General features: G+C 37.6%; 1 protein-coding gene across 14 annotated transcripts in view; it reads left to right on the top strand.

Moving 5' to 3' along the window:
* HIPK2 (homeodomain interacting protein kinase 2) overlaps nt 1-21,544 on the top strand; it is a 256,347-nt gene that overhangs the window by 4,944 nt on the left and 229,859 nt on the right. For 2 of the 14 annotated variants that reach the window (XM_072650082.1, XM_072650084.1), the window contains exon 2: nt 19,779-19,943. The exons of the other annotated variants lie outside the window; for them this stretch is intronic. The gene's annotated coding sequence lies outside the window, so the exon portion shown is untranslated. The remainder of the gene's footprint in view (nt 1-19,778; nt 19,944-21,544) is intronic. 14 annotated transcript variants of the gene reach the window in all.

Below are 21,544 nucleotides of genomic sequence, written 5' to 3' on the forward strand. Positions count from 1 at the left end.
GTTGTGTGACTGTGGACAAGTCATTGAACGTTTCAGTATCCCAGGCAACTTCCCTCCATCTTCCTTCCTTCCTTCCTTCCTTCCTTCCTTCCTTCCTTCCTTCCTTCCTTCCTTCCTTGCTTCCTTCCCTCTGGCAGTTGGGGTTAAGGGACTTGCCCAGGGTCACATACAGCTAGTATCTGAGACTGGATTCAAACTAAGGTCCAGGGCCAGTGCCCTTTGTACTGCACTACCTACCTGCCCCCAGACAATTTGCAGACTATTAAGTTGTAGAGCAGCTTGCCTTCCAGGTGTTCCCTGTCTTAATATATAGATCTGGTTAAAATAAAACGAAGAAAATCACTGAGCAGGCTTCTACTCTTAGAATCATAGGACCTTAGAATTGGATGACGTCAGAGGTCATCTAGTCTCCAGCTCCTCAAGCATGAAACTTGGCCATCATATCCCCTTTAAGTGGTAGGTATCTAATGACCTTCAGGAACATCACTACTCCCTTAGGCAGCCCATTTCATTTTTAGACAGCTCAAATTGTTAGGAAATTTTTCCATAAATTAATGTCTCCCCACAGGTGAAATCTGCTTCTCTTGGAAAGGTACCTCTAGGCATGACTTTTGTGCAGAGCCTTCCCTTGAACATGGCAATAGGGTCTACAAATGGTGACTCATCATTGTGCCACCCTCCTCAGCATCAATCCTTGAAGGATATCCCTATTTAAGTTGAGGCACACTTTCTCTCTGAACCATAGTCTGGAGTAGGGCTGGGGAACTTGAAGCCTCAAGGCCACATATGGCCCTCTAGGTCCTTGGGTGCAGCTCTTTGACTGAATCCAAACTTCACAGAACGACTCTCCTTAATAAAAGGATTTGTTCTGTATAAATTGGACTCAATCAAAAGGCTGTACCCAAGGACCCAGAAGGCCATATGTGTCCTCAAGGCCGCAAGGTCCCTACCTCATGCTATAGAGAATCAAGTTCATTATACCTTAAACCTAAACTTTCTTACAGAACTAAGATTTTGTGCTGTATCTTCTTGCTTCCGATGTCTTTTAATGATGTATTGCTGTTTTCTTATCCTTGCTACCATAACAAAAATGACACATTATTTCATTTGATACAATAACCTTATAATATAGGTGCTTTATTATTTCCATTTTACAGGTGAGCAAACTGAGGCTTAGAAAGGTTATGACTGGCCTAGGGTCCAACAGCTGTTAAATGCCTAAGAGGGGATTTGGACCCAAGTCTGTTTAACTTCAAGTCCTGTTCCATACTACTGCTTTCTCTTGGCTTAAGAAGCTTATTTTGTGTGAAATCTAAGAAGAAATGATGGTTAAGAAGGTCATATACATACAGTATTAATTTTTCTAGACTAATGTATAGATTTTAAAAATTATTTTTTTAAAGGTTAATACAAACCTTGCCTGTGGTGGTGGCATAGTTTTACAATGAAATTTCAGTATGTAACTTATTGGTTACCAGAGCAGGATGAACATGAAAGCCAACAGACTTTCTGAATTCTTGAATAGGTCTGGAGCTATCATTCATTCATTTATTCATAAATCAAACATTTATTAAATGCCACTGCCAGTTCTGGAGAAGTTATGAGAAATACTTTGGAGATGGTACTTTCCCTCATGGAGTTTGTCATCTGGCAGATCTCTCATCTGTGGCACCAGCCCTGTCTTCATAGGTAACTCCACTTTGAAGAACAAGAAACTAACACATAAAGACTAGAGAGCTCGCCTTGGAGTCAGGAGGATCTGATCCGAATACATAATTGGCAGGCAGAATGACCTTGTGTAACTCCTCTGGGGTCCAGGAAACTCTTGAAGACTTTAAGTGTTAGAACAAGTGCCAGTATGAATTGGTAGAAGGAATTTTCTTTACTGATGAAATCACAAGTCTTGACCAAATTTTTTCTTTAAAAATTTAAAATAGTGCATAGGAAAGTTATTTTTACTCCTAGGAAAACTAGAATCATAGAATCTTTGAGCTGGAAGTAGTACTGTACTTTTATATAATTATTTAAGGTTTACAAAACATTTTTCTCACCACAGGCAGTACAAGAATCATTGTCCACATGTTATAGATGAGGAGACTGAAACTCAGATTAGTTAAGTGACTTATCCAGTATTACAGAATATTAGAGCTATCATTTGGTTCTAGGTCTCCCAAATCCAGTGCTACCAAAGTTATCTACAAATTCAACAAAAATGTATTGTGTCTAATATATGCAGAACACTTTGCTGGAGATAACAAGTTTAAGCTCCCAGGAGACTAAGGGATGTAAGACACCAATGCCAATGTACATAGTTAAGTGCTTTGAAGAATACTGAAGAAAGTTCTTTTGGAAGTTTGAAGGTAAGGTTGGTACCAGTTGACAAATGCAGCATGGATGAGTTTGGGCTGTAATGGATGAGTTGTGTGTGTTTGTCCTTCGTTGCCAAAGAAGATCATACCATCAGAGAAATAATGACATGACTTGCACTTGACTTTGTTTTGAATGAGGGAGGACTGTGCAGGTCACCAACCTCACTTCTCCTCCAGAGCCATCTGAATCCAGTGACCTGAAATTCATCAGGATGACTGGAGTTGACCCAGGATGAGGCAGTTGGGGTTAAGTGACTTGCCCAAGGTCACACAGCTAGTGAGTGTCAAGTGTCTGAGGTGAGATTTGAACTCAGGTCCTCCTGACTCCTGCACTGGTGCTCCATCCACTGCACCACTTAGCTGCCCCAATGGATGAGTAGGAAAGGGGAAAAGGAGAACATTCTCCCTGGATTGTATAACTAGTGCAACCTTACCATGATCAAGTTGCTGGTGTTTTGATGTCCATGCCAAACCTTTGATGTTTATGTCAAGAAGAGCCAGTCTTTCTATAACATGTCCCAGGTGTTTCTTTTAGAGAGATCACTTTGGGCTGGATAAATCTTGAATGCGACCCAGTATTGTATATATGTGAATGTACTTCACATCATTTAAAATAAAAATAAATTTCTTATATGTATATATTGCCAGTGAAAATTTTTATCTTGTTTTCAGTACATGAACATTATGGGCCAGGTTCAATATGTTCACAGATGAATACTATATAACTAGTATAGAGTAAATCACTCTGTCTTTAGGCTGTCCTGCATGCCTGACTATAAGCTTCAGGTAATTTTCTGCTATTTGCAAAGGTATAATTTAAAATCATCCAATAATATTAATTGGATATCTATCTAATGTATGCAGAACAGTGTCAGTATTTATGAAGGAAATAGAAAACTCAATCCCTATCCCTAAATAGCATAGAAATTTACAGTTGGAAAAGGACCTCAGTAGATATTGTGCTCAGTCCTCTGCCATTAGGCAGATACAAACAATAGCAAACAGTTTTTATGAATGTCTAGAAGGGCTGTGAGAGATCTGTTAGTGTTATCTTTTTTTGAAGCTCTCCAGGAATGGAGACTCTCTTGATCGTCCATTCCAGTATTATATTACATGGATAAGAAGTTCTTAGACCTACCAGAAATATCACCTCCTATGTTTCTAATCCATTTGCTCTTGTTTGATCCCTTCTTTTAAAACCCTTTATAGACCTTTTAGCTTTCTTTCTTGCGAATCTGTTTTCTAGCCTTTTAATCATCACTCACTATTTTCTGAATACTTTGTCCAATTTCTCTATCTACATTTGAAATGGTGGTAGCCCAAACCACAGCAGTTCCTAGATAACAGTCTTTGCAGCACAACTTACATGGGAAGACTTACTTCCCAAAACTTACATGTCACACTCTTCTTAGTAGCTCTCAAAAATATTAGTACCATTTTTAGAGCAGCAGCAATAGCCCTTCATTGCTGGCTCATATTCAGTTTGTGATGATTGTGACCCTGAGCCTTTTTCCCTATTTATAACTCTCTCATATTGTAGTTGTCTTATGGACTTATTTTCCATAAGTGAGCCATTTTGTACTTGACCTTGTTGGTCATTTTGAATTTTAATTTTACTTTTCTAAGTATTAAGGATATTATTAATGTAGTACAATCAGTAAATCTGATTAGTGTTATCCTGAAAGCATCATCTCAGTCATCAGTGCAACTATTGTATAGAACATGCCCAAAAACTGTTTCCCTATATTTTCCAGAGGTTGTTCATGATAGCAGTAATAATCATTTCTATGATTTATTTGCTTTAATGTTTACAAAGCTCTTTCTTTACAACAACCTTGTGAGGTAGGTAGTATAAGGATTTTTATTCACCTTTTACAGAGGAGGAAACTAAATTCAAGAGAGGGTAAGTGACTTGACTAGCATTACCCAACTAGGAAGTAACAGAACCAGGACTGTACTCCAGGTTTTCTGAATCCAAGATTAGTGCCCTTTTTCCCATACCAGGAAGCTTTTCATGATTCTGAACCATAATATAATGGGGTAGACAAGATAGAAAGGTATAATATTTAAGAAGAATAATGTTTCACTTATCTGGAGGTTATATTCCCCGTATTCCCAGTCTTCTGGAAAAGTGCTGAATAAGAAAAGTTAAAAAAGTGTGAGCTTTAAGTGGGGTGAAAATAGCTGAGTAACTGAAGATTATACTTGATTTGGCTGTTTTGCTTATCAGAAGGAGAGGAAATCTTACTAGTCGGAGATGACTGTAAAATTCAAGCCTCGTTGGTGTAAAACCTGAGAACCATAGGGAAGCAACACTGAAAAAAAGTCATGACAGCTAAGAGAAGGAAAAAGAAAAGTGAAAAGAAAATACAAGAATGACAAATTGTAGAAGTAGCGGTGGAGATTACAATAAATAACAACTGACATTATGTAGTGCTTTAAGGTCTACAAAATGCTTTGCAGATATTTGTTTATTTCGTTTTTCTCTATAATCCTATGAAATAGAACCTAAGAGTTTTATTCACATTTGACAAATGAGCAAACTGAGACCCAAGAGAGTTTAAGTCACTTGCCCATAGTTACGTATCCAGTAAGGAAAAGACTTGGATCTCAAAATATCTTATTTGACTCCAAATCCAGCAATCTTATTTTCCTTCACCACACCGTTCCTTGCTTCTGTTATTGTCTGCTGCTCACTTCCATCATTACTATTCTGATCTAGAGTGTTGAAAGCGACTTTGGAACTCATCTATTTCATACTTCTAGATTAGAAATAGTGATGATGGTGTTGAATAGATAATGACGGTGGTGACGAAAGTTAATGTGGAAAACCTTTGGCCACAGTAAGATAACGTAAAAATTATATCATCTCTCCAGCATAGGGGCAAATAGCTCCATAAACTTAGGGACTTCAGAGGGCATCACTGTAGTTTGATAGTGCTGCACTGAGTGCTACCAACTAGTATGTGGTCCATATTTACCATAGGTCAATAGCAAGCTATGCTGTGATATAGTAGCTTACTGTAGTTTATATAATAGTGTATAAAGAAGGAATGTAGCAAAACTGGTACTATAGAAGTCATATGGATTCTAAAAGGTGGAGGTTAGAAGCAAGAAGAAAGTTTTGTTAATATTGAAAGATCTGTATATGATTTGAAAAGGTGAGCAGAGGAAAAATGTGATGCATTAGTAAAGAGTTCATTTATATTTTTTAAAAAACCTCAGAAAGAAAGGTTGGTAAAATTTTTGCAGATTTTAAGTCAAGTAAAATTGATGAATAGTTCTATGTATATGGGAAAATTAGCTGTAGATAAATGGTACTGAATAAAAAATCAGAGTTTCCTAGTTTCTGCCCAATGCTAGCTGCAAAGGCAAAAGATGTTTATAGCAAATGCCCATGGGAGTCTTTTGAATCTTTTGATTGATGGCGTTTGTATTTCCAACAAAACCACAAGTTAGAACTGGAAGAAATCTTAAAGTTTATTTCACAGAATAGGAAAATGAGAGCAGAGCAGGTAAGTCAATTGCTGAAGGCAGGGCAGTAGAAACCTAGGCAGAATGGGTGGAAGAAAAAATCAGTATAGAATAAGGCTACACAGAGGTTTGTCACTTTTAAAGATGATATTTCTGAGCATAATCTATCCTTTGAATAGTTTTACAGTACAGATGTAATGGATCTATGGATGATACTTGCTAAACTCTACCCTAGCAAGTACTGCTGAATCAAGTGTTGCCACAGTTAAATAGGATAAAGACAGCTTGACTATTCTTGCCAGCACAAATGTTTCCACAAAACAAAACACTTTGGGATATGAACATTTAATAGTTCTAGAGTGTTACTTACACAATGTGAGCTAATATATAGACGGAAACTTTTTTTTCTGAAATAGCTCTATCTTCTCTTCAGAGAAGAATCTATTCCCAACCATAGATATGTTGGAGGACAGTAAAGCTATTTCATTTCTGGACAATTGTAGAGTTCATCCTGAGGAAGTTAGTGGTTGGTAACATTTTTACCATCATCCCGATTTCCATTGTTACCTTGTTGATTTGATTTATGACTGATTATCAGAATAAGAATGGTTATTAGGAAAGAGATTTCATGAGGAAATTGATGTATCATAAAGTACCAAGTACAGTTTTTAGCATTATAACGTTATAAATACAACTTGTAAATGTATTTGTGCCTGGAATTATATTCAAACACTGAGGAGGGCTTGGAAAAATTGTGGCCTACTGTTTGCAGATGTATCATTCTGTAATTTGTAGGCTTATGAATAAACTTTTCTTAAAATACCAAGACACTGATTATTGAAATACTCCAGGATTTTCCTTCATATCCCATCCTCAGCCTGGATGAAAATGCCAAGAAGAATGAATTGAATTGAAGCTGATAAAGGGGTGCATTGTGTTAATGATATAGAAATAATATTCTGAACAATTAAAGTTTTGAATGTTGCTGATAAGTTAAAAGAAACTATAAATAGGAATAAAGAATAAATAGAAAATCATCTCACCGCAAAAGAAGGGTGAGAAAACTATTTGGGAAAAATCTGATTCAGACTAATTTATAGAAAAACAGTCATATTTTGCTGCTCTAGAGGTCATACAGAAGCATATTCTCTTCACCTTTTTCAGAGGGGGCAAAACCCCCAAAAGGAAACCGGGATCAAGAATTTTTTTTTTTTTTTGAGAAAGTAAGGTCTTGGGACAATTCTTAGGATCCAAAACCATTCTATGCCTCTGTACCATCTACAGTTTGGTATGGTTGTTGATAATCATAATGATGACCTATAGTCACGTTAAACATGTTATGTCCATTATATCCTTTACTGAGGAAAGAAATTGCTTAATACATATTAGAAAAATTTTCATTAAAACAACCAGCTGTTTAAAAAAACACAACACCAAACTAAGTGCCTAAGGGATTAAGCTTCATATATCAAGAAAATGAATGTATATGGAATATGTATATGTATATTTTGTTCCTGATTATGCTCAAAAAATGGGTTGATAATGTGTATAGAAATACACATAGGAGCAGGGAGCCTAATTCTCTTGCTCTGACTTGAAGATGAAGGAAACTCATATACACATATATATATACACATATACGTACATATATGCATATATGCATATGCATATATGTGATACAGTATAGAGATATTAAGTAGATTTACTTGAAAGCATATAGAATGTAGCTTAGGAGATAATAAAGTCACTTGAATGTGTTGGTAGAATGGTCAAGAATTTTCATTTAAATCGAGGAATTTTTTTAAAGGAGACTGGCAGGATTAGAATGATAGTTGAAGGTGATTGTTGCTGCAGTATTAGAACATTTGGGATAATGAGCTAACAAAGCATGAAGTAATAGTTCAGGAGTTTAGAGCCTAGATATTGTCTCCATCAGGATAACCTGGTGGTGTAGGAAAGTCATCATACCAATTAATTTGTAAAGACTTTTTAAAAATTGTGTCTTTAAAAAGAAAGAGAAAATTTTACATCAATGTGTGTGTGCATGCACGCACGCTCTATATTCCTCTAAACACAAGATACAACTTTACAAGCCTATAACTACCAGCTGGAATGATTAACATGGGACTTTATTAGATAACTCATTTTCCCCCCTTTAACAATATGGAAAATGTATAGAAAAGAAAGACACAATTGAAAGTGATATCTGGAGTTCTACATCCAAACAAGACCACCACCTAACTCACTTTCTTTCTGAATATTTTAGGGAAAGAACCCACAAAATATCCTCAGTTCCAGTGTTTCAAAACCTTTCTGCTAGGAAACTTTTGGTTCATGTTGTCAAAGTGCAGTGGAGATGAACTGTTAAGCACAGGAAAGAAACCAACACCATAAGAGGAGTATTTAGTTATTAAGCGAATGCTTTGGGACATAAGATTTTGCAATGTCTACTTTTTAATTTATAATTGTACTGTTCATGAGAGCTAGAGTAGCTGCCATGATTCCTAGACCTAGCATTTTCTCTCTTAATATTTATAACATTGTGTCTGCCCAGTGCTTCTCTAAAGCCTATTTGGAATAACTATAGCAGGTATGACTGACCTTTTCTTTTAAAACACAGAAATACTGACGTAATAGCTAAAAACACGAGCTTTCAGACCAGTACAGCAAAAATAAACAGGACACTGGAGAAATTGGTGGATTGATGACTTGATTTCACTTCCTGTTAATAATATAACTAGCATCCTGTGGTTGTTTCATTGACCTCAGTTCCTTTCCCTCTCCTCTGACCTTGTTTAATATGACAGATATAGATAGATAGATAGATAGATAGATAGATAGATAGATAGATAGATAGATAGATAGATAGACAGACAGACAGAGAGATAGAGAGATAGATAGTATAACTGGATGAGACTGATTTATTTCCTACAGTTTACTATAATAGCTTAGTAAGGAATTAGAACACTTATTCATAAGCTGACATAGATAGGTTACAGGGAGCCAGACTAGCTAATTGAGATATTGTGATAAGACTGTTACAGGCACAGTTTCTCTAGTCTTTCTAAATAATAGGAAATAAGAAGAATTTTTAAAAACAAATATTATTTCATCCTCACAAACACTGGGAGGGAGAAGCTATTATTATCTCTACAGTTGAGGAAAGTGAGGCAAACAGAGGTTAAATGATCATTGCATAGTGCCTGAAGCTGGATTTGAATTGAGATCTTCCTGACTCCAGGGCCAGTGCAGTATCTACTGCGTTGGGGTCTTACTAGGTACCTGCCTTTTCCCTGTGAAACATCCAGTACTATTTCATCTTCTAAAGCATGTAGCCTCATACTGATCACTACCTATCCCCTCCTTTGTGCTTGTGTAGCTGAATATGACCTTGTCTTTGTAGGTACCTATAGATGTGGATATATCTTCATTGATATAGATAAATCCACACTTCTCAGTTAAAAACAAAATGTTTTTATTTCCTTACAGAATGCTAATGTCTTTTAACAAGTTGGATTAAAACTTATTTAAACTAGGCTTAATTTTTTTGTTGTCAAAAAAACTAACTCCATCTAATTTACATTTTTTGGTAGAAAAACTTAAGAAAAACACTACAGATTATATACATTTATGATGTGTGTATGTGTATATATGAATAAAGGTATTACAAAAATAGGAATGACAACTCTAATCTAGGGCTTTTTAACCTGCTACATGTAAACTGTATATTTATATAATTGGTTTTCTTTGTAATATTATATATTTTATGCAATTAAAAACATAATTCTGAGAAGGGGTCCATAGGCTTCACTGCCAATGGGAAACATTCAAAACATGGCACAAAAATGGTTGAATCCCTGTTCATTTTAGCATGTGTGGCAAAACTTATAAAATCTTTATAATAAATGGGTCCAAAAAACCATGAATTTTATTTAGGGACTGATAATATTGGGCTTCCAGAGGTTTGTAGCTTAGAAAGATTGAGGACAGTATAAGCCAATGAGAATATCATGTAATTAGGGAGGCAATGTGGTATAATGGAAAAGGGCTGGATCTGGAGTCAGAAAACCTGGGTTCAGGTCTTGATTCTTCCCTTTACTCTCTGTAACTTTGGGCAGGTCATTAAACTCTCTAAGACTCAGTTTTCTCTTCTCTAAAATGAATTAGATGATCCTAAGGTCTTTTCTAGCTCTAAATCTATGATACTGTGTCTAAAAGAGCACCAAATTTCAATAGTAAACTTTGTTGAACTACTGATAGTTCATCTCCCAGTGACTTCATAAGTGAATGGTTTAAGTAGGTTTAGTAAATAAAATAAATTATCCAATTTAAAAAATTTAGCTACAAGAATTATTTTTTGAAAACTTTTTCTGTTAACATTTTAGAATTTTAGTATTTCCTAAAAATAAGAGGCAATTTTTGAATTGTGTTTTAAGATTTGATCAAAAAAAAGATAATTTTCTTAGTAGAAAAGTTGATTAGATACAGACATGATAGGTGAACAGTGGAGTACTTCACCCTCAAGAACTTTAAAGCCTAGTGCAGGAGAAATAGAACATGCTTTCAAATAATTAAAATAGAAGTTGGAATGTAAAAATAATAGAACATGCTTTCAAATAATTAAAATAAAAGTTAGAATGTAAAAATACTCTTTTATAAGTGTATGAGAGGTTAAACAGAGAAATGTGAGACTTTAGGCAGGGAAGGTTCAAGTCTAATTGGGGCAGAATTTCATCAAGTTGGAGATGTGGAGGCTGTCTGTTTCAGCTATGGGGTATGATATGTACAAATATATTAAAATACAAGGGAGGACAATATGATGAATACTCTAATCTGCTACAACAGATCAGAACCTTCTCTGCAATCTTTAGTCTTAGAATTGCCTAAGATTCCAGAAGTTAAGTGACTTATCTAGGGTCACATAGTGAGTATATATCAGAGGCAGTATTTAACCTCAGATCTTACTGGCTTCGAGGCCAGCTCTTTATTTTCTATGGCTCACTGTCTCTCATGATTCTGTGTGAAGGGAAGTAACGTGATAAGTCTCTGGAAAGTCTGGAGCCAGACTGCAGAAGGTTTAAATGTCCAGCTAAAGAGTTCGTATTTTATCCTATAAGAAACAGAGAACAAATGACGTGTTTTGAAAAGGAAAATGACATGGTTAGATCTCTGGATTAGGACAACTTCTTTGGCAAGGAAGTGAAAGAAGAATTAGAAAAGGAGAGACTGGAGGCAGAGAGACTGTTAAATCATCTAGGCAGAATGTAATGGCCCAAACTAGTGTGCATAGAAAGGAGAGTATGCTTGCAACAGATATTATGGAGGAAGAATTGATAATCTAAGGAACCGATTGGATGTGGGAAGTGAGAAAGAGGAAAGGGTAAAAGATGGGAGCTAGAAGATGGAGTAATTAGTTTCATTCACAGAAGGGGAAGTTGGGAGGAATAGTTTGGGGTAGAATATTAGTTTGATCATGCTGAATTTGTCATGCTTGGTGTTATCTATAGGTGGAGTTGTCTGTGGAGCTCAGGGGAGACCACAGTGCTATAGTTAGATATTTGAAAGTCACCTTTGATAATGAGGTCATGGAGAGTGATGCCAGGGAGAAAGAGTAGATTGAGAAAAGAGGAGAGGGTAGAAGAATGTAGGGGGAGATCCAGTTTATTGAAGAGAAAGAGGAGGAAGAGTTGGTTAAGAGGGTACAACCAGAGAGGCAGGAAAAAAGCCACTAATTGCCAGCATCATGGAAGCTGTGAGAGAAAAAGAGTATTAAGTAGGAGATCAACAGTCTCAGATAGTGCAGCAAGAACAAGAATGAATATTAAAAAGAAGTCATTGAATATGACAGTTGAGGATTCATTAGTGTCCTTGGAACAAGTGGTAGGGTGGTGGAGAAAACAAAAACCTAAATTTTGACAGGCAGGTGCATAGTAAGGGAGTGGAAGCAGCAAGAATAGACTATTTTCTCCAGAAATTTGGCAGTGAAAAAGAAGAGAGAGAATGATATTTTAGAGTAGACAGGTCAAGGGGGTCTTTTCTTTGTTTTTAGGATAATAGTGTCATAAGCATATTTTTAGGCAAATGTTAAGAAGCCAATAGGAGTAGTCACTGAAGATGAAAGGAGAAGAGAGAGGTTACTAGAATGAGGTCCTGGGGAAGGAGGGGGGGCAGGGAAAGGAATGGCATAGAGCATGGGTGGAAGGTCTGAGAAATGAGGAAGACAAGATTACCCAACTGAAATAGTGAGGCATCCTGAGAGAGAAACAAGAAACAGTCAGGGTCTAACCCTAGATACTTTCTTAACCACCATTTCACCTTACCTAAGGTCACTCACAATAGTAATGCCTCCCAGACCACTGACCCTGCTTTCAGCCCTGGCCCTGCAGCTGTCATTCACAGAAGGATGGTTCTGTTTGTAGAAAGGGCCAAGCATCTTCAACATCACCACAAGTTGTTGACTAGCTACCACCAAAGGACAGGTAAGCCCTATGGTCTCAGGAATATACACACCTGGCCCTACTTCCAGCCCATCTCCTGAAACCATCATCCAGGAAAGTAACTAGGAAAGAAAGCCATCCATGGAAACTGCCCCAGTGGGGCAGGCAAGCCAGCCTACCTGAAGCAGCAAAGCATCCTAAGGGAAAGTCAGGAAGCAACACATGCCAGGAAAGTCAAACCACTGCTTCTGTTCTAACCACTACCTCCAGTTACTGACCAGCCTCTATCAACAAGCAGGTGCTTCAGGCCTCCTTAGCAGCCACAACTAATAAAAACCTGGAAAAGAACATTTTTGAGGCCAGAGTCCTTGACACTGTCAAATGGTTCTGTAACAGAAATGAATAAGGTTTTATCAGTGCAAATACTACTAAAGAACATGCAATACCATCTGTTTTGCTGCTGTTCCCTTAGGACCACAGGACCTTTCTATACAACTTGGAGCTGAATTCTCAGAAGTGTATGAGGTATTCAGGGAGACTAGCACCACTTTTCCGGGCTATTCATCCACCTTTGCTCTCTGCTTGTAATCCAACTCTTACCTGTATCTCTAAGAACTGTAGCATGTGCAGCAACACACCCCAGTAAAACTGTCTTGGTAGATGGACTAAATCAGGTTGAGGGTAACTGACAGGCCTCATACCCTGGTGAGTTAGGAGGATGTCTGCCCCAAGCATGTAAAGACTTCTGGTGGAATGGGTAGATGACAACAATTTGTTCCAAAGGCCATGAAGGGAGCTGAAGTAAGTACTGTGGAGTTCTTAGAGCTTGGTCAAACAACAAAGCTTCTAAGGTCATCTATTGCACCCCAGATCATTGCTAATTGTCCTGACTTTTGTCTTGTCATTGGACTTTGATGACTCTGGAAGAGAAAATGAGACTGGGGACTTGGTGCAACTCCGCCTCACTTCAATCCAGTTATGAGTAAGTCAGCATCACCCCACGATGTCATTGTCCTTTTAAAAAATGAAGGTTGAATGTCAAAACAGCTGAGTCCCATATGTTGCCTCCTTTATTAGAATGTGAGCACTTTAGGAACAGAGACTGTCTCTGCATTCTAATTTAATGCTCAGTTGTTAGCACTGTGCACATAGTAGGTACTTAATAAATACTTCTTCCCCCCCCCCCCCCCCATTCATTGATTAAATCACCTGTAAAATGAGGGGCCTGGACTAGATGCATTCATTTATCCAACAAACATTTATTAAAATTCTACAAGGTATTTGCTAGATGCTAGAGACAAAGTGAAAAATAGTCCCTTCCTTAAAAGATAAAAACCACCAGATTTTTTAAAAGAGATTTTCTAGCTCTGAGGAAGTAGCTTTTTAAAAAAATTTCTCTGTACTGCTTGTATTTGAGGAAAAGAAAGTTTAGAAAAGAATGACAGGGCTTTCTCTTGAAAATTATGGAAGAAATTTTGGGAAACACTAAATAGCTATTATGTTGTTAGGTACTGCACAAGGTGCTAAGGATACAAAAAAAATCTTCTTGATTCCTGCTCTCAAGGACCTTTACAATTTAATAGAGAGAATTCAACACATGCACAGTGGGGTAACAAGATCTGCAATCACTGATGCACCCAAAAGAGTAGAAGATGGACTCAGAAGTTGTCAACAAGGACCCAGATTCAGCTGTGTTGACATAGTTCCAAGGGAACAAAAAACACTGCCACACAGAGATAACCACATAGACTCCCTAGAGTTGCACTACTGTGCCATAGAAGTCTCATGTGGCTCTCTGATTCTCCCCTCCTCCAAAACAGATAGTTCATCTACCATACTATCATTGACCACTAACACTAGCTTAGCAGTCTAGGGTCTCCGCATTCCTTTCTGCTGCCCATATATACCCTCAGAAGGGAAGAAAGTGCTAGTGAGGACTTTTGGCTAGAGCTGATGCCTTTTTGACCCACAATTCTACTGAGTTGCCTTCCTGATTATGGCATCATAGTATAAAACAAGGTAGAATGGAATTAGGGAAAATGGAAGAGCCATAGAAGATGCTTTAATAACATTTAGAGAAAAAGTGATCATTTTCAGCTAGGGACATCAGGAAGGGCTTCATGGAGAAAGTAGTGCCTGAGCTGTGCCTTGATGAGGATTTCAGCAGGTGGAGAGCATGCAACCAGCATAAATGCATAAAAATGGGAGACTAGGATAATATCAGGGAACAGGAGTATGATATGAAATAGATATGCATGGACTAAACTCCATATAACTGTGCAACATATAATACATGACATGCTATAAAAGATAAAGTGAAATACTGTGGGTGGTAAGATTAGGTTTCCATTTTTCTGAGGGCCTTAAATATGAGGCTAATGTAGTTTTTAAGGGCCTATATTAAGGTGGTGATAGTATGAGTGGAAAGGAGGGATATTGTATAGGCTGTCTTGTGGAAGTAGAATTGACAGGATTTGGTAATAAGGTAGAGTTAATTTAACTATAATTTTATGTCTGTGATAGAAGGGAAAATGATACTGTAAACAAAAATGGCCGTTTTTAGGAGAAGCACATTTTGGCAGAGCATGGTAGTAATGGCAAGGACCCTGGCATACACAGGAAGGCCTTCTGTACAGATTCTTAGATCTGTTTTTTTTTAAAAAAAGCAACTTTTGAGGGGTCAACAATCTACTTTAATCAAACACAGATATCCTTCACTTACTTCACGGTGAAAAGTCAACACTCTGAACTTCAGAGAGAATGCAAACAGAGAAATAAAGATCAACAGACAGGGCTTCCAACTGTCTGACCATACATAATTACCAGAGAGAGAAGCACCAACATCTGGGTTTTCAAAGCCAGAGGGGCTCCTTAGAGGCTTCTCAGAGTCTCATATGGCATACAAACCTTCTTCCAAAAACTAAGCCCCAAAGTAAAACCTCACCTCAGAGTATTTATAGACTTTTCAGAGCCAGAGGGCAGTGCTTGACTCAGTGCCTCAACAGAAATTAACAAAAGGTATTGAGGACTTTTAATGGGAGGGGAAAACCTTTAACTCTTCCCCTCATCCACCGTTAACCTTAAATTACCATTACATTGGCATATATTTTGAACATTTTGATTTTGAATTGTGAGCAAGATACTCATTTTGTGTCTACTAGGTATTTGGAAATATAGAATTGGTGCTCATAAGAGATTGGAACTGGATGTATAGATCTGGGAATCCTGTGCGTAAAGGTGATATTTGAAACCACAGAAGTAGATGAGATTGCCATGAAAATCTGCAGGGGAATTGGGGGCGAGGGGGAGGTAAACTTGGTGGGTAGGAGAAAGATGATGAAATTCCAAGAAGAATTAGTAGGAAAACCAGGAGTGAATAGTGTCATACAAACCAGAGGAGGAAGGATTATTTAAAATGTAGGGATGGTCATTATTATCATAGGCTTCAGGAGGATTGAAGAGAATGGGGGACTAAGAAAAAACTCATTGGCTTTGGCTATTACATAGTTATGGGTATATGGTTATATGCCTTATGGTAAGCCATAGGCATTTCAACTGGCACCATTTTTATGCTTATTAGGCACAATTATTAAAATTCGCTTGGGTTTGGGGGGAGGGATCATACATCTTAAGTCACAGAAAAAAAGAGGGCAATAAAGGAGAGAAATTTTTCCTAGGCAAGAATTGTGAGAAAGGGATTAATGATGTTAAAGAAGATGAATTTCTTTTTGTGAGGAAGAGATTGAGATGGAGTTAACTGACTTGTGAGCAATGAAAATGGAAAAGGGCAGAGTGCAGAGTACATATTGTTTTCTTGAAAGGGAAGAAATGAGCTATAGTTTTCTAGTGTTATCCACAAGGTGACCACAGCAACTCAAGATACTTGAGAGGGAGAAGCACTGTGTAACTGGCCATTTGTATTTATGTGGTATTTATAAATTTAGTATTTGAAACTTAGAGAATTGCCTCCATCAGGTTAGTTATTACTCCATTTATTCAATTTTTTTTTTTAGTTGGGTCTTTTAAATTTCATTCCAGTGAGGTCATAGAAGCATTGATTTAGATCTAATCCTTTTATGTAGATCTAAGAAGGATGTCTCAGTAGGTGTAAGGAGTAGAAAAACCAGGCTTTAGAGCCTAGCCTTGCTTCTTTTGCCTTGTGAGTTTGAGAATTTTATCTCCTTGTGTCTTAGTTTGTCTCCATAAAAAGGTGACATTAAGGTCACAAAGATTAATTCGGCAGTAGTGTGAAATTTGTTTTAAGTTCTTAAAAAGGGTCAAAACTGCATAATGTTATGTAGCTAGAAATTTGTTCATTCCTCCCTCAGGATTGCTTGTGTCACTATTTTGTGCATATTTAAAACTTAGAGGTTCCCACTATGGTTATCTTCTCTTAATTTTTTTTTTGTCCAGATCTTTGCCTTTCAGTAGCACACTTAATTTCCATGTGTAAATAACAAAAATATGACTTATTCTCTTCCCTATTCCCCCTAATCCCCCCATCACTATGTAATAGTAGAAGTTGGCAGTGCTTCTTTGATGGAACTAATGATGTAACCCAATTTATTAATTTTTTTTCCAATATTAATAGTGTTTACTATTTACTCGTTGAATTGATTTCGACAAGTTTCTGGATTAATCGCCTTCAAATTGAAGAACCTTAGTTTAGTTAGTGTAGCACATGAAATCATTCAGAGTGTTAGTGGAATGAGATTGTTCTGCCCTTTCTAGTTTGTTTTGGTTTTGACTCAAAGAAATGCATCTGAAATGTTTTTACTCTGTTCTACTAGGAGTTCTTCCCTATGGCCCCTACTAAAAGATAATAGGATATAAAATTGTGTGTGATCTTAGAGAACTCCAGCCCTCCTGCCATTCAACAAACATTTATTAAGTGCTTACTATGTGCATTGTGCTAGGAACTGGAGAGACAAAGATGAAAAATGACAACAATCCTGCCCTCCTGGAGATTATAGGAGGGATTAATAGAAAGGAGCTGCACCCAAATAAATATGACCCAAGGAAAATAAGGGCAAAAGAGAAACAGGCAGACTATATGAAAAATTTGATGATGAAGAAACAACTTTGAATCAGAATAGTGTGGGATAGGAAGATCAGAGAAGTCTTCATGAAAGAGATGGCATCTGAGCTGAATTTTGAAGGAAGGGAGGATACATTTAATAGATGGATATCTGGGAAAGTTTTTTCAAGCTATGGGGCATAATGTTAGCAAAGTCATGGAGACAGAAGGCAAGATGTGAACTAGTGATGTACTGCTGTACAATCTGTCTAGACATTGCATGTGTAAAAGAGGGAGTCACATGAAATAAAGCTGGAAAAGTAGGGTAGAGTCATATTGTAGAAGGCCTTGATTGTAGAATCAGGAGTTTATAGTTTATTTGGTAGATAATGGAGAGTCACTGAAGGTTTTTGAATAGAGGAAAAATAGGATATGGGTGATTTACTGGAAAGGTTATTTAGGGCAAAATGAAGGATGGTTTGGAGTCGGATTAGACTGAAGGTTGGAAGATCAGTTAGGAGGCCCGTTGCAATAGTCTAGATTAGAAGAGATAAGGGCCTGAATGTAGTAGAGGCAAGACTGGTTGAGAAGATAGTACGAAGGCAGAAACTTGAGGACAACTCATTGGTGAGCTACGTAGAGAGGAGAGGAGGCTAGTTCAGGGGGATTGAGGAACTACATAGTAACTTTGTTAAGAATAAGAAAAGGAAGTGAATTGGATTGACACAGCATTCAGAAGTGAAAACTGTAAGGTCAGTTTAATTTTTGCTTTTTGTTGCCTACTGAAGGCCAAGAAGCAGGAGAGAAAAATTTATTTAGCTGGTACCTAAGAATGGGAGTTGAATTACTTGGACCATGGCTTTTTTAAAAAATGTGATAAAATACATCCAATAAATAAGACTAGTAAGAATTTTTTTTTTTGCCAGCATCTTTTTAAAAAGGCTTTAAAAAAAAATGATGCAAGGAGAAACCACCTATGTACATCCACTAAGCTAGACATCATAGAGAATAGCTACAATTAAGGAAGAAGAACAGTTGGGACATTCAGGAGTTTGCAGGAAACAAAAACCAAGGAAGGATTAAATAATAAAAACCATGGCTTCAAACATCTATACACAAATGCCCTGAATTTAGTTTAGGTAATTAGGAAGAAGAAGTAGAGGTTCTAAAACAAGAAGGCAAATTTGTCTTTTGAGTGTCACTAAGACTTGATAGGATGAAACCCATGACTGGAATATAGCTGTGGATAAGTGTACCTCATTTAAAAGGAACAAGTTAGGTAGGAGGCATGGGCAGAAGGGGTAGGTAGCATTGTATATTAAGAAGGCATAATCACATAAAGAAATCTGTGAAGCTGAGGAAGGAAAGTATGGTAGAGAACATTAGGATAAAGATCAGTGGGGCAAAAATAGAAGTGATTTGTTATCAGAATGTGCTACAGACTACTTGAAAAGAAAGAACACATGGAAAACAGATCACAAGACTGGCTCAAAGGGGCATCATATGATAATAATGGGAGACTTCAGTCATCCCAGTCTGCCAGAAGCAGAGCAGCTAGTAACTTCTTGACTTGCCTTAATGATAATGTCATCCTTCAAAAGGAACCAATCAAGGGAAATACTATACTTGATCTGATTCCTACTAACAGGGAAGAACTGGTTGCTGGGTTGGAAATGATGGGAACCTTAGGGGTAAGCGTCCCTTCCCTTCTAGAATTTGTGATAGAGAAAGAAAGTCATACCAGGAATAGTCTAACATGTACCGTAGGTTTTGAGAAAGTCGATTTAAAGAGGCTTTGGAGGAAGGATAAGTAGGATTCCATGTATTAAAATCTTACCTTATATAAAAGATGGGAAAATTCTTGGGAAATTCCCAAGAATAAAATTCTGAAGACTTAAAGAGAAACAGTTTCAGCGATGTGCATGCACATCAATCAAGTTAGATTTTTAAAAATTTTCTTCAGTTTGGACATGTCTTTAGTCTCTGCTGCTGGCAATGTTGAGACTGGTGGATCCCCTGAGTTCAAGAGTTCTGAGCTGCAGTAGGTCTAAAACCAAATGGGTGTCGGCACTAAATCTAGCACCGGTATATTGGTGAAGACCACAGGGGCTCAGTTTAAGTTTTGCATATTGTTGTCTACTGAAGGCTAAGAAGCAGGAGAGATACTGGGCAGCCTAAGGAGAACCTAGCTGGCCCAGCTGTGAAAATACAGCCCCTTAAAAGTTTCTATACCAATTAGCATTAGGATCAAAACTATGAGTGGCTGTTGTATTACCAGCCTGGGGGTGAGATAAGGAAACCTAATCTTGGGGGGAAAAATATATGGAAGATGGAGGCAAGGTCAGGTAACAGAGGGAGTACATAAAAATATGGATGGCATGGTCCTGTAAACATAGTGCTAGGACTGCTAAAGCGCAGAAGCATATGAGGCTGTGAGGGAAACTAAGGTTAACAAAAAGGGTTTGTTTTTTTTTTTTTAAGCTATGTTGGAGGAAAAAGGAAGATCAAAGAAGGGATAAGACTGCCGCTTGGTGTGGATGGGATGATGACAACAGAGAGAAGGCAGAGCTACCGCATTCTTATTTTGCTTCTGTCTGCCAAGGAGAATGACCTTTGCATTGGAAATGACAGAACAAAAATGATTAAGTGAGTTGAAACTCAAAGATAAGTAAGGAGAGAGTAAGAATGCACTTCATTGTCTCCTACATATTCAGCTTGTTTGGCTCCATTGAACTACATCTTTGGGTACTGAAAGAAATGAGCCACTGTCAGTGATATTTGAAAGGTTGTGTCACAGCTTTCATGAGAAAGGAAGAGAACATAGACTACAAACTATAGGCCAGTGAATGTGACTTAGATTCGGTCATCAAGCATTTATTAAGCACCTACTATGTCTTAGGCACAGTGCTAAGTACTAGGGATGCAAAGAAAGGCAAAACACAGTCTCTGCTTTCAAGGAGCTCACATTCTATTGGCGGGGTGTGGAGAGAGACAACGTGGAAACAACTATGTACAAATGTTATATACAGGATGAATTAGAGCTAATCAACAGAGGGAAGGCACTAACATTAAGAGGGATTGGGAAAGACTTCATATAGAAGGTTGGGATTTTGGCTGGGACTCGAAGGGGGCAAGGGAAACCAAGAGGTAAGAGATGAGGAGGGAGAGCATTCCAGGCTTGGAGAACAGCTGGTGAAAATGCCCAGAGTCAGGAGAAGGGGAGTTTGTGCAAGGAAAAGCAAGGAGGCCAGTGCCACTGGATTGTAGAGTACATGAGAGGGGAGACGAGGGAGAAGAATAAGGTATAAGAAAGCTGGAAAGGAAGAAAAGGGTTAGAATAGAGATTTTTGAGTGGGAGAGTAAAACATAGTTAGACCTGTGTTTTAGGATGATCATTTTGACAACTGAGTAGAGAATGGCTTGTAAGTGGGGAGAGACTTGAGACAGGCAGAGTAACCAGCAAGCTATTGTGTGATAGTCTAGGTAGGAGGTGACAAAGACCTCTACCAGGTTACTAGCAGTATCAGAGGTGAGAAGGGAATTTGTAAAAGAGATGTTACCAAGATAAAACTGTCAGAACTTGGCAATAGATTGCATAAGGGGAATAAGAGAGGAGTAGAGGATGTAAATAAGTAAGATGATTGTAAGCCTGAGTGACTGTGAAGTTGGTGGTACCCTTCATAGTAATAGGGAAATTATGAAGAGGGAAAGGTTTGGGAGGAAAGATAATGAGTTCAGTTTTGGATATTTTAAGTTTAAAATGTTAATGGGACATCCAGTTTGAGGTATCTAAAAGGCAGTTGGAGATGTAAGTCTGGAGGTTGGAGAAAAGTTAGACTGGATGACTAGATTTGAGAATCATTAGTATAGAGATAATAATTGAATCCTTAGGACTTAGTGAGATCACTATGTGAAATAGGGTAAAATGAGAAGAGAAGAGGGCCCAAAGCTTTAGAGTTAGGAGAAGAACCCAGATAGAGAATGTCCCTCTTCTTAGAGAAAAGAGAACATCAAGAAGAGAGTGGTCAGTAGTGTCAGAGGCTGCAGAGAGGTCAGGAGGGATGAAGATTGAGAAAAGGCCATTAGATTAGGCAATTAAGAGGAAAAAACGAAATAAACATTCATTAAGCACCTACTATGTGCCATGCACTGTGAAAAGTACTTTACAAATATTCTCTAATTAGATCCTCATCCTTGGGAGATTGGTCCTATTGTTAACCCTATTTTACATTTGAATAAACTGAGAT

The sequence above is a fragment of the Notamacropus eugenii genome, chromosome 3 (assembly GCF_028372415.1).
Source record: "Notamacropus eugenii isolate mMacEug1 chromosome 3, mMacEug1.pri_v2, whole genome shotgun sequence".
Taxonomy (NCBI): domain Eukaryota; kingdom Metazoa; phylum Chordata; class Mammalia; order Diprotodontia; family Macropodidae; genus Notamacropus; species Notamacropus eugenii.